General features: G+C 56.6%; 2 non-coding genes across 2 annotated transcripts in view; both read right to left on the bottom strand.

The window, feature by feature from the left end:
• Positions 1 to 25, bottom strand: part of LOC145654060 (5.8S ribosomal RNA) — a 154-nt gene extending 129 nt beyond the window's left edge. The window contains exon 1 of the ribosomal RNA XR_014120291.1: positions 1 to 25. This exon is cut by the window's left edge and continues 129 nt beyond it. This is a non-coding gene — a ribosomal RNA (5.8S ribosomal RNA).
• An 882-nt stretch (positions 26 to 907) lies between these two features.
• Positions 908 to 2,746, bottom strand: LOC145654056 (18S ribosomal RNA). Its single transcript, XR_014120287.1, has one exon. It is a non-coding gene; the product is annotated as an 18S ribosomal RNA (ribosomal RNA).
• Positions 2,747 to 12,500: the final 9,754 nt, after the last annotated feature.

Here is a 12,500-nt window from a genome sequence, read left to right as displayed (position 1 = left end):
GCCAAGTGATCCACCGCTAAGAGTTGTACTCTTTTATTTCAGGCTCAGTTTAGGTCTTTCACCACGACTACAAAGACAGGTTTAAAAGGTTTCACCAACCGGTCAGGCGCCCCCGTCTGCGAGTGTTGAAACGGGCGCGGGGTTGCGCTTTGCCCACACGCCCCACGTGGCAGACGAGTCAGTCTTTGAACCGCGGCCCTCCGCGCCCGCCCCGTCCGACCCCTCGAAAGGGGTGGAACTCACGTAGCGTGGGCCAAGCCCTAGGTACCTGCCGGGGGTCCCCCTGAGACTCCTTTCTGAGAGAGAGAAGCAGGGGAACCGGCTGCGCCACCCACCACCACCACGCCCCAGGACGCCGGTGGGCGGACGAACACAGGAAGGGCCATGGCCTGCCCCACGAGGAGCAGCGCTCGCAACCCCCCCCGGAAAGTCCGCTCGTCAGCGAGCAAGGGGACGGGGATGAATGACAAGGACAACAAAATAGGAAAACCCCTCGCGGTGGACGGAGGCAGCGGCCGTGCGAGCGAGAGGGAGGGCGCGGGACGGACCCGTACGACCCGCTCGACTCGCAGGCGCTTCTCCTGCCGGCAAGGTGAGGGGAAACCGGCCTTCGCCCGACGAGCGGGGACGCCGAGTTTTTTGAACGACGCGTCTCTCGCGCTGGAACCCAGAGAATACCGGGGCCTGCGGGGGGGGGGTGCTGAAGGACGACGCGGAGGAAGAGGCGGAGGACGAGGAAGGGGTGGGAGGGACTAGGCTCCTCCTTTATGCCTTCTGTCCAGCCTGACCTGCAAGCGACCACGTGTAACAGCAACCCCGAAGACCCTTTCGACCCTGGGCCCCGACGCGGGGGGACGGCGAAGTCGAGGGGGTCGGGAGAGGAGGCACGCCGGACAGCGTTACCCGTTAATGATCCTTTCGCAGGTTCACCTACGAAAACCTTGTTACGACTTTTACTTCCTCTAGATAGTCAAGTTTGATCGACTTCTCGGCGCTCCGCCAAGGCCCGCGAGGAGCCCCGGCGGGGCCGATCCGAGGACCTCACTAAACCATCCGATCGGTAGTAGCGACGGGCGGTGTGTACAAAGGGCAGGGACTTAATCAACGCGAGCTTATGACCCGCGCTTACTGGGAATTCCTCGTTCATGGGGAATAATTGCAATCCCCAGTCCCCATCACGAATGGGGTTCAGCGGATTACCCGCACCTCTCGGTGTAGGGTAGGCACACGCTGATCCAACCATTGTGGCGCGCGTGCAGCCCCGGACATCTAAGGGCATCACAGACCTGTTATTGCTCCATCTCGCGTGGCTGAACGCCACTTGTCCCTCTAAGAAGTTTGACGCCGACCGCGGAGGGCCGCGTAACTATTTAGCATGCCGGAGTCTCGTTCGTTATCGGAATTAACCAGACAAATCGCTCCACCAACTAAGAACGGCCATGCACCACCACCCACAGAATCGAGAAAGAGCTATCAATCTGTCAATCCTTTCCGTGTCCGGGCCGGGTGAGGTTTCCCGTGTTGAGTCAAATTAAGCCGCAGGCTCCACTCCTGGTGGTGCCCTTCCGTCAATTCCTTTAAGTTTCAGCTTTGCAACCATACTCCCCCCGGAACCCACAGACTCGTGGTTTCCCTCACGCTGCCCGGCGGGTCATGGGAATAACGCCGCCGGATCGCGGGTCGGCATAGTTTACGGTCGGAACTACGACGGTATCTGATCGTCTTCGAACCTCCGACTTTCGTTCTTGATTAATGAAAACATTCTTGGCAAATGCTTTCGCTTTCGTCCGTCTTGCGCCGGTCCAAGAATTTCACCTCTAGCGGCGCAATACGAATGCCCCCGGCCGTCCCTCTTAATCATGGCCCTGGTTCAGGAAACCCACAAAATAGAACCGGAGTCCTATTCCATTATTCCTAGCTCAGGTATTCAGGCGAGAAGCGGGCCCGCTTTGAACACTCTAATTTTTTCAAAGTAAACGCTCCGAGCCCCGTCCGGACACCCAGCCAAGGGCATCCGGGGGGCACCGGGAGACAGGGTCTGAGACAGGCGGTGGCACGCCTCGCGGCGGACCGCCAGCCCACTCCCGACATCCAACTACGAGCTTTTTAACTGCAGCAACTTTAATATACGCTATTGGAGCTGGAATTACCGCGGCTGCTGGCACCAGACTTGCCCTCCAATGGGTCCTCACCCATGGGTTTAGGATACGCTCATTCCGATTACAGGGCCTCGAAAGAGACCTGTATCGTTATTTTTCGTCACTACCTCCCCGTGTCGGGAATGGGTAATTTGCGCGCCTGCTGCCTTCCTTGGATGTGGTAGCCGTTTCTCAGGCTCCCTCTCCGGAATCGAACCCTGATTCCCCGTTACCCGTGGTCACCATGGTAGCCGACTATGGTACCATCGAAAGTTGATAGGGCAGACATTCGAATGAGACGTCGCCGCCGCGGAGGGCGCGCGATCGGCCCGAGGTTATCTAGAGTCACCAAAGCGGCCGGGGGGCCCGAGCCCCCCGGATGGGTTTTGGGTCTGATAAATGCACGCATCCCCCGAAGGGTCAGCGCTCGTTTGCATGTATTAGCTCTAGAATTACCACAGTTATCCGAGTAACGTGTGGAGCGATCAAAGGAACCATAACTGATTTAATGAGCCATTCGCAGTTTCACTGTACCGGCCGTGTGCACTTAGACCTGCATGGCTTAATCTTTGAGACAAGCATATGTTACTGGCAGGATCAACCAGGTAGTTTGCACCGTGGTCTGGGATGAACCACGAGTGACATCCGCCTCCCCTTCCGGGGGCTAGGAAGCAGCGGGTTGTAAGTGCGTGCGCCGTCAGGTCCAGACGCCATACAGGGCTACCCAGGACAGCTTCCGCGGCCAGTGTAAACGTGCTCGCGCACCGCCCTCTGGCCTTCGGACGCCGACCTCTCACCTTGATGCAAAGCTGTCCCATCCGGTCATGCCCGCACCGTACCCCGTCCACCTCCTCCGGAGGTGCGGACGGCCGACTCCAGGTGCTTTCGGCGTTCCCTCTCTTCACGCCGTTTTGATTTTCGTTGGCCGCTGGTGGGGGGACAAGGGAAAGACCTCGTCGAATTCCCTCCCCCCTAGCCTCGCTCAACCTACGTTTCGTGATGTAACCAAGAAGAGTGATTCGTGGGCCCAGGTAGGTTTGAAGAGGAGGCCAACAAAGCAGGGCACTCCCTTCCTCCCAAACCACAGACACCAGTATAGGACAACTGAGTAGACAGACTGGCCGTCTGAGTCTCCCCCAGAGAGTTCTGGGATGGGTTACAAATAACCCCCACCCCCCATCAGAGGCTTGACCCGCTAGAACCAGGGAGGATCTGTCAAAACCGCTCTCCACATCAGAAGTTCTGGATCAGCCGGGGCTGGTCGGCAGACGTCCACCTAAGGCCGTGGCCTAACCCCGTGTGGGGGATAGCGCTCGCACCCGTACACGTGGACACCCGCTCGTCAAATGGCTGGCTCCTCACTTACCGTAGGGGGAATGGTTTGCCTACCCCTGGCGGGTCTGGTACTCCACTCTACCAAACAAGGAAGCAACACACCAATAGACCCCTGCAACACCGGGCAGCTTTGGGCAGTGTCACTACACTCCTCCTTGTTCTTCACGTTCCTTCCGTGGTGATTTTTTTTTTTTTTTCGTGGCCATTGCCGTGCATGGCTTCCCCATCGCTTTGCATGCTCTCCATTGCCTCGTGCTGCTTCACCATTGGTCTCACCTGGAGACCGAAGCCGCTCTCCCAGTAACCCGATGGTACCTGGCCAGAAAACCCCGTGCCCGATTTCATCTAGGACAAGGGCCAAACCACAGACCGTGCCCGTCCAGGGTCAACCCCTGGTCGGACAGGCCTGGTGGGTCGATACCATGGATGTGGCAGGCCGACGAGAATCCACTGGTACATTTACAAACACGCCCACCCTGGTGGCATGGCTGTACGACCCATCGTCGAAGCACGCTGCGGCGGACTGAGCCATTGGATCCAGTTGCCTGGGCGTACACTCAGCCCAACAGACGCACTCGGGTCGGGGAGAGCAAAGCAGACTGTGTGCCTGGATGTGCCCACTTCCATAGGGGAATCGGCATGATGGTTCACTTAACCCGAGGAGGGCTCCCCTCGCGGGATAAGCACCCCCCTCGGGGGATGGGGGGGGGGGGGGGGCATCCAGAGCACACCACTTTCCGGTAGGGGACAGGCGTTTGATCATGTGTCCGAGGGAGAGCTCCCCTTGCCGGCCGAACACCCCTCGGACTCCCCTTGGGCTTCCAGAGAACGCCACTGGATGAATTTAGTGCTTGGACCCCATTGATTCTCTTTGCTCTCCCATATACCCGACGGGACCTATTTGCAAAACCCCGTGCCAACCAGACCTCCAGGAAGGGGGCTGGCGGCTAACCATGCCCAGCAGGGTGCACCCTGGTCGGACACTTTGGGAGGGTCGAGAGCCTGGAAGTGCCACCCGGGGGAGTAATTCTGATTTCCGTTTTAATGCACTCAGGGACAGCCCGAGGACCTCTGTAGTGCACCTGAGGCGGACTGAGCCGTCGGGTCCAGGGGTCTGGAGTTCGGAACCTCCAGGGTTCACCTGGCTGTTCTCTTAGCCCGGCAGGGTGCACCCTGGTCGGACACTTCGGGAGGGTCGAGAGCCTGGATGTGCCACCCCGACGAGTAATGAGTTTTCCCTTCGTATCTCTTCCGGACCAGGTCCGATTCGCACGAAACTCGCTGGGCATGGCCAGGAGCGCCCCCTGCTGCCCACGCCACCGTCCCCGCGCTTCTACTCCCGAGGGCCGAGGAGACAGCGAAGCGTGGGTCGGGTCGCCTGCTTCCAGGGTCTCCCTGGTACTCTCCAGTCTCCCGAGTCCATCGGGTCCGACCTCGTATTTTTAGCCCAGACGGGGAATGAGAAAGGGGCCCCCGACCGCCCGAGGGCGGGCGCTCGCTTCTCAGCCTAGGAACGTCCGATTCCCACGAAACTTTTACGCCAGACGTTCCTGGCAGCGAGCGCGTTCAAAGGTGACCCGCGCTGCTTCTCTCCTCCCAAGGGCCGAAGAGATATTCGTCTTCAAACCCGACCGGCCCTGTGTTTGCCGCCCCGGCGGTTTTAAAAAATCATAGCGTAAAAACGGTGGGTGCGCTTCGCCTGCCGCTTGGACAGCGTTAAACGGCAGCCCCGGCTCTTTCCAAAGGGCCCTCAACCGACTTTCTGCTCCCAAGGAGCCCAGAGATATGAAACCGATAAATCAAAACCCCGTGCCAACCAGACCTCCAGGAAGGGGGCTGGCGGCTAACCATGCCCGGCAGGGTGCACCCTGGTCGGACGCTTTGGGAGGGTCGAGAGCCTGGATGTGCCACCCCGACGAGTAATGAGTTTTCCCTTCGTATCTCTTCCGGACCAGGTCCGATTCGCACGAAACTCGCTGGGCATGGCCAGGAGCGCCCCCTGCTGCCCACGCCACCGTCCCCGCGCTTCTACTCCCGAGGGCCGAGGAGACAGCGAAGCGTGGGTCGGGTCGCCTGCTTCCAGGGTCTCCCTGGTACTCTCCAGTCTCCCGAGTCCATCGGGTCCGACCTCGTATTTTTAGCCCAGACGGGGAATGAGAAAGGGGCCCCCGACCGCCCGAGGGCGGGCGCTCGCTTCTCAGCCTAGGAACGTCCGATTCCCACGAAACTTTTACGCCAGACGTTCCTGGCAGCGAGCGCGTTCAAAGGTGACCCGCGCTGCTTCTCTCCTCCCAAGGGCCGAAGAGATATTCGTCTTCAAACCCGACCGGCCCTGTGTTTGCCGCCCCGGCGGTTTTAAAAAATCATAGCGTAAAAACGGTGGGTGCGCTTCGCCTGCCGCTTGGACAGCGTTAAACGGCAGCCCCGGCTCTTTCCAAAGGGCCCTCAACCGACTTTCTGCTCCCAAGGAGCCCAGAGATATGAAACCGATAAATCAAAACCCCGTGCCAACCAGACCTCCAGGAAGGGGGCTGGCGGCTAACCATGCCCGGCAGGGTGCACCCTGGTCGGACGCTTTGGGAGGGTCGAGAGCCTGGATGTGCCACCCCGACGAGTAATGAGTTTTCCCTTCGTATCTCTTCCGGACCAGGTCCGATTCGCACGAAACTCGCTGGGCATGGCCAGGAGCGCCCCCTGCTGCCCACGCCACCGTCCCCGCGCTTCTACTCCCGAGGGCCGAGGAGACAGCGAAGCGTGGGTCGGGTCGCCTGCTTCCAGGGTCTCCCTGGTACTCTCCAGTCTCCCGAGTCCATCGGGTCCGACCTCGTATTTTTAGCCCAGACGGGGAATGAGAAAGGGGCCCCCGACCGCCCGAGGGCGGGCGCTCGCTTCTCAGCCTAGGAACGTCCGATTCCCACGAAACTTTTACGCCAGACGTTCCTGGCAGCGAGCGCGTTCAAAGGTGACCCGCGCTGCTTCTCTCCTCCCAAGGGCCGAAGAGATATTCGTCTTCAAACCCGACCGGCCCTGTGTTTGCCGCCCCGGCGGTTTTAAAAAATCATAGCGTAAAAACGGTGGGTGCGCTTCGCCTGCCGCTTGGACAGCGTTAAACGGCAGCCCCGGCTCTTTCCAAAGGGCCCTCAACCGACTTTCTGCTCCCAAGGAGCCCAGAGATATGAAACCGATAAATCAAAACCCCGTGCCAACCAGACCTCCAGGAAGGGGGCTGGCGGCTAACCATGCCCGGCAGGGTGCACCCTGGTCGGACGCTTTGGGAGGGTCGAGAGCCTGGATGTGCCACCCCGACGAGTAATGAGTTTTCCCTTCGTATCTCTTCCGGACCAGGTCCGATTCGCACGAAACTCGCTGGGCATGGCCAGGAGCGCCCCCTGCTGCCCACGCCACCGTCCCCGCGCTTCTACTCCCGAGGGCCGAGGAGACAGCGAAGCGTGGGTCGGGTCGCCTGCTTCCAGGGTCTCCCTGGTACTCTCCAGTCTCCCGAGTCCATCGGGTCCGACCTCGTATTTTTAGCCCAGACGGGGAATGAGAAAGGGGCCCCCGACCGCCCGAGGGCGGGCGCTCGCTTCTCAGCCTAGGAACGTCCGATTCCCACGAAACTTTTACGCCAGACGTTCCTGGCAGCGAGCGCGTTCAAAGGTGACCCGCGCTGCTTCTCTCCTCCCAAGGGCCGAAGAGATATTCGTCTTCAAACCCGACCGGCCCTGTGTTTGCCGCCCCGGCGGTTTTAAAAAATCATAGCGTAAAAACGGTGGGTGCGCTTCGCCTGCCGCTTGGACAGCGTTAAACGGCAGCCCCGGCTCTTTCCAAAGGGCCCTCAACCGACTTTCTGCTCCCAAGGAGCCCAGAGATATGAAACCGATAAATCAAAACCCCGTGCCAACCAGACCTCCAGGAAGGGGGCTGGCGGCTAACCATGCCCGGCAGGGTGCACCCTGGTCGGACGCTTTGGGAGGGTCGAGAGCCTGGATGTGCCACCCCGACGAGTAATGAGTTTTCCCTTCGTATCTCTTCCGGACCAGGTCCGATTCGCACGAAACTCGCTGGGCATGGCCAGGAGCGCCCCCTGCTGCCCACGCCACCGTCCCCGCGCTTCTACTCCCGAGGGCCGAGGAGACAGCGAAGCGTGGGTCGGGTCGCCTGCTTCCAGGGTCTCCCTGGTACTCTCCAGTCTCCCGAGTCCATCGGGTCCGACCTCGTATTTTTAGCCCAGACGGGGAATGAGAAAGGGGCCCCCGACCGCCCGAGGGCGGGCGCTCGCTTCTCAGCCTAGGAACGTCCGATTCCCACGAAACTTTTACGCCAGACGTTCCTGGCAGCGAGCGCGTTCAAAGGTGACCCGCGCTGCTTCTCTCCTCCCAAGGGCCGAAGAGATATTCGTCTTCAAACCCGACCGGCCCTGTGTTTGCCGCCCCGGCGGTTTTAAAAAATCATAGCGTAAAAACGGTGGGTGCGCTTCGCCTGCCGCTTGGACAGCGTTAAACGGCAGCCCCGGCTCTTTCCAAAGGGCCCTCAACCGACTTTCTGCTCCCAAGGAGCCCAGAGATATGAAACCGATAAATCAAAACCCCGTGCCAACCAGACCTCCAGGAAGGGGGCTGGCGGCTAACCATGCCCGGCAGGGTGCACCCTGGTCGGACGCTTTGGGAGGGTCGAGAGCCTGGATGTGCCACCCCGACGAGTAATGAGTTTTCCCTTCGTATCTCTTCCGGACCAGGTCCGATTCGCACGAAACTCGCTGGGCATGGCCAGGAGCGCCCCCTGCTGCCCACGCCACCGTCCCCGCGCTTCTACTCCCGAGGGCCGAGGAGACAGCGAAGCGTGGGTCGGGTCGCCTGCTTCCAGGGTCTCCCTGGTACTCTCCAGTCTCCCGAGTCCATCGGGTCCGACCTCGTATTTTTAGCCCAGACGGGGAATGAGAAAGGGGCCCCCGACCGCCCGAGGGCGGGCGCTCGCTTCTCAGCCTAGGAACGTCCGATTCCCACGAAACTTTTACGCCAGACGTTCCTGGCAGCGAGCGCGTTCAAAGGTGACCCACGCTGCTTCTCTCCTCCCAAGGGCCGAAGAGATATTCGTCTTCAAACCCGACCGGCCCTGTGTTTGCCGCCCCGGCGGTTTTAAAAAATCATAGCGTAAAAACGGTGGGTGCGCTTCGCCTGCCGCTTGGACAGCGTTAAACGGCAGCCCCGGCTCTTTCCAAAGGGCCCTCAACCGACTTTCTGCTCCCAAGGAGCCCAGAGATATGAAACCGATAAATCAAAACCCCGTGCCAACCAGACCTCCAGGAAGGGGGCTGGCGGCTAACCATGCCCGGCAGGGTGCACCCTGGTCGGACGCTTTGGGAGGGTCGAGAGCCTGGATGTGCCACCCCGACGAGTAATGAGTTTTCCCTTCGTATCTCTTCCGGACCAGGTCCGATTCGCACGAAACTCGCTGGGCATGGCCAGGAGCGCCCCCTGCTGCCCAGGCCTGGCTCTGGGCCTGGGCACACTTCATTCACTTTGTACCTTTAAATCATACTACTACTACTACTACTACCACCAGAATTCCAGGGCCAAGAGGTCACACAGTCATACACAGCAAAGTAGCTCTGGGCCTGGGCACACTTCAAGAAGTTTGTCCCTTTATATAAGCCTAGAAATAGACTTCCAGGCCCAAGAGTTCAAACACATTCATGCCCAGCAAAGTAGCTCTGGGCCTGGGCACACTTCAATCACTTTGTGCCTTTAAATCATACTACTACTACCAGACTTCCAGGCCCAAGAGGTCAAACACAGTCATGCCCAGCAAAGTAGCTCTGGGCCTGGGCACACTTCATTCACTTTGTGCCTTTAAATCATACTACTACTACCACCAGAATTCCAGGGCCAAGAGGTCACACAGTCATACACAGCAAAGTAGCTCTGGGCCTGGGCACACTTCAAGAAGTTTGACCCTTTATATAAGCCTAGAAATAGACTTCCAGAGCCAAGAGGTCAAACACAGTCATGCCCAGCAAAGTAGCTCTGGGCCTGGGCACACTTCAATCACTTTGTGCCTTTAAATCATACTACTACTACCACCAGACTTCCAGGCCCAAGAGGTCAAACACAGTCATGCCCAGCAAAGTAGCTCTGGGCCTGGGCACACTTCAATCACTTTGTGCCTTTAAATCATACTACTACTACCACCAGACTTCCAGGCCCTGGAGGTCACACCTTCATGCCTAGCAAGGTTGCTTTACACCTGCGCACACTTCAGACCGTTTCACTCTTTTAATCCTTCAAAGTACCACATTTCCAGACCCAAGAGGTCACAGAATCATGCCCAGCAAAGTAGCTCTGGGCCTGGGCACACTTCAATCACTTTGTGCCTTTAAATCATACTACTACTACCAGACTTCCAGGCCCCAGAGGTCAAACACAGTCATGCCCAGCAAAGTAGCTCTGGGCCTGGGCACACTTCAAGAAGTTTGACCCTTTATATAAGCCTAGAAATAGACTTCCAGAGCCAAGAGGTCAAACACAGTCATGCACAGCAAAGTAGCTCTGGGCCTGGGCACACTTCATTCACTTTGTACCTTTAAATCATACTACTACTACCAGACTTCCAGGCCCAAGAGTTCAAACACATTCATGCCCAGCAAAGTAGCTCTGGGCCTGGGCACACTTCAATCACTTTGTGTCTTTAAATCATACTACTACTACCAGACTTCCAGGCCCCAGAGGTCAAACACAGTCATGCCCAGCAAAGTAGCTCTGGGCCTGGGCACACTTCAAGAAGTTTGACCCTTTATATAAGCCTAGAAATAGACTTTCAGGCCCAAGAGGTCAAACACAGTCATGCCCAGCAAAGTAGCTGTGGGCCTGGGCACACTTCATTCACTTTGTACCTTTAAATCATACTACTACTACTACTACTACTACTACTACTACTACTACTACTACTACCAGACTTCCAGGCCCAAGAGGTCAAACACAGTCATGCCCAGCAAAGTAGCTCTGGGCCTGGGCACACTTCAAGAAGTTTGACCCTTTATATAAGCCTAGAAATAGACTTCCAGGCCCAAGAGTTCAAACACATTCATGCCCAGCAAAGTAGCTCTGGGCCTGGGCACACTTCAATCACTTTGTGCCTTTAAATCATACTACTACTACCAGACTTCCAGGCCCCAGAGGTCAAACACAGTCATGCCCAGCAAAGTAGCTCTGGGCCTGGGCACACTTCAAGAAGTTTGACCCTTTATATAAGCCTAGAAATAGACTTCCAGAGCCAAGAGGTCAAACACAGTCATGCCCAGCAAAGTAGCTCTGGGCCTGGGCACACTTCATTCACTTTGTACCTTTAAATCATACTACTACTACCAGACTTCCAGGCCCAAGACGTCAAACACAGTCATGCCCAGCAAAGTAGCTCTGGGCCTGGGCACACTTCATTCACTTTGTACCTTTAAATCATACTACTACTACTACTACTACTACTACTACTACTACTACTACCAGACTTCCAGGCCCAAGAGGTCAAACACAGTCATGCCCAGCAAAGTAGCTCTGGGCCTGGGCACACTTCAATCACTTTGTGCCTTTAAATCATACTACTACTACCAGACTTCCAGGCCCCAGAGGTCAAACACAGTCATGCCCAGCAAAGTAGCTCTGGGCCTGGGCACACTTCAAGAAGTTTGACCCTTTATATAAGCCTAGAAATAGACTTCCAGAGCCAAGAGGTCAAACACAGTCATGCCCAGCAAAGTAGCTCTGGGCCTGGGCACACTTCATTCACTTTGTACCTTTAAATCATACTACTACTACCAGACTTCCAGGCCCAAGACGTCAAACACAGTCATGCCCAGCAAAGTAGCTCTGGGCCTGGGCACACTTCATTCACTTTGTACCTTTAAATCATACTACTACTACTACTACTACTACTACTACTACTACTACTACTACTACTACCAGACTTCCAGGCCCAAGAGTTCAAACACATTCATGCCCAGCAAAGTAGCTCTGGGCCTGGGCACACTTCAATCACTTTGTGCCTTTAAATCATACTACTACTACCACCAGACTTCCAGGCCCAAGAGGTCAAACACAGTCATGCCCAGCAAAGTAGCTCTGGGCCTGGGCACACTTCAATCACTTTGTGCCTTTAAATCATACTACTACTACCAGACTTCCAGGCCCAAGAGTTCAAACACATTCATGCCCAGCAAAGTAGCTCTGGGCCTGGGCACACTTCAATCACTTTGTGCCTTTAAATCATACTACTACTACTACCACCAGACTTCCAGACCCAAGAGGTCAAACACAGTCATGCCCAGCAAAGTAGCTCTGGGCCTGGGCACACTTCAAGAAGTTTGACCCTTTATATAAGCCTAGAAATAGACTTCCAGGCCCAAGAGGTCAAACACAGTCATGCCCAGCAAAGTAGCTCTGGGCCTGGGCACACTTCATTCACTTTGTACCTTTAAATCATACTACTACTACTACTACTACTACTACTACTACTACTACTACCAGACTTCCAGGCCCAAGAGGTCAAACACAGTCATGCCCAGCAAAGTAGCTCTGGGCCTGGGCACACTTCATTCACTTTGTGCCTTTAAATCATACTACTACTACCACCAGAATTCCAGGGCCAAGAGGTCACACAGTCATACACAGCAAAGTAGCTCTGGGCCTGGGCACACTTCAAGAAGTTTGACCCTTTATATAAGCCTAGAAATAGACTTCCAGGCCCAAGAGGTCAAACACAGTCATGCCCAGCAAAGTAGCTCTGGGCCTGGGCACACTTCATTCACTTTGTACCTTTAAATCATACTACTACTACCAGACTTCCAGGCCCAAGAGTTCAAACACATTCATGCCCAGCAAAGTAGCTCTGGGCCTGGGCACACTTCAATCACTTTGTGCCTTTAAATCATACTACTACTACTACCACCAGACTTCCAGGCCCCAGAGGTCAAACACAGTCATGCCCAGCAAAGTAGCTCTGGGCCTGGGCACACTTCAAGAAGTTTGACCCTTTATA

The sequence above is a fragment of the Electrophorus electricus genome, unplaced genomic scaffold (genome assembly GCF_041902795.1).
Source record: "Electrophorus electricus isolate QZ-2024a unplaced genomic scaffold, ASM4190279v1 Scaffold116, whole genome shotgun sequence".
NCBI classification, from domain to species: domain Eukaryota; kingdom Metazoa; phylum Chordata; class Actinopteri; order Gymnotiformes; family Gymnotidae; genus Electrophorus; species Electrophorus electricus.
The sequence above is the reverse complement of the archived record's forward strand: the minus strand, read 5'-3'. Positions and strand labels throughout refer to the sequence as shown.